The sequence below is a fragment of the Aegilops tauschii genome, chromosome 2, assembly GCF_002575655.3.
Source record: "Aegilops tauschii subsp. strangulata cultivar AL8/78 chromosome 2, Aet v6.0, whole genome shotgun sequence".
Lineage (NCBI taxonomy): Eukaryota > Viridiplantae > Streptophyta > Magnoliopsida > Poales > Poaceae > Aegilops > Aegilops tauschii.
Window position 1 is genome coordinate 76,259,132 of NC_053036.3, and position 1,109 is coordinate 76,260,240.

Sequence of the window (1,109 nt, forward strand, 5' to 3'; positions counted from 1 at the left end):
GCCCCGGAAGGCATCCCCTCTTTCGTCTTCGTCTATCGATAACTTTACTTGAGGCTATATTTTTATTCACCACATGATATGTGTTTTGCTTGGAGCGTCTTGTATGATTTGAGTCTTTGCCTTTTAGTTTACCAAAATCATCCTTTCTGTACACAACTCTTGAGAGAGACACGCATGAATCGGAATTTATTAGAATACTCTATGTGCTTCACTTATATCTTTTGAGCTAGATAATTTTGCTCTAGTACTTAACTTATATCTTTTTAGAGCACGGTGGTGGTTTTATTTTATAGAAATTATTGATCTCTCATGCTTCACTTATATTATTTTGAGAGTCTTTTAGAACAGCATGGTAATTTGCTTTGGTTATAAAATTAGTCCTAATATGATAGGCATCCAAGATGGATATAATAAAAACTTTCATATAAAGTGTGTTGAATACTATGAGAAGTTTGATGCTTGATGATTGTTTTGAGATATGAGGACGGTGATATTAGAGTCATGCTAGTAGAGTAGTTGTGAATTTGAGAGATACTTGTGTTGAAGTTTGTGATTCCCGTAGCATGCACGTATGGTGAACCGTTATGTGATGAAGTCGAAGCATGATTTATTTATTGATTGTCTTCCTTATGACTGGCGGTCGGGGACGAGCGATGGTCTTTTCCTACCAATCTATCCCTCTAGGAGCATGCGCGTAGTACTTTGTTTCGATAACTAATAGAGTTTTGCAATAAGTATGTGAGTTCTTTATGACTAATGTTGAGTCCATGGATTATACACACTCTCACCCTTCCACCATTGCTAGCCTCTCTTGTGCCGCGCAACTTTTGCCGGTACCATACAACCACCATATACCTTCCTCAAAACAGCCACCATACCTACCTATTATGGCATTTCCATAGCCATTCCGAGATATATCGCCATGCAACTTTTCACCGTTCCGTTTATTATGACACAATCCATCATTGTCATCTTGCTTTGAATGATCATGTAGTTGACATCGTATTTGTGGCAAAGCCACCTCTCATAATTTTTCATACATTGACTCATTGCACATCCCGGTACACCGCCAGAGGCATTCACATAGAGTCATATTTTGTTCTAAGTAT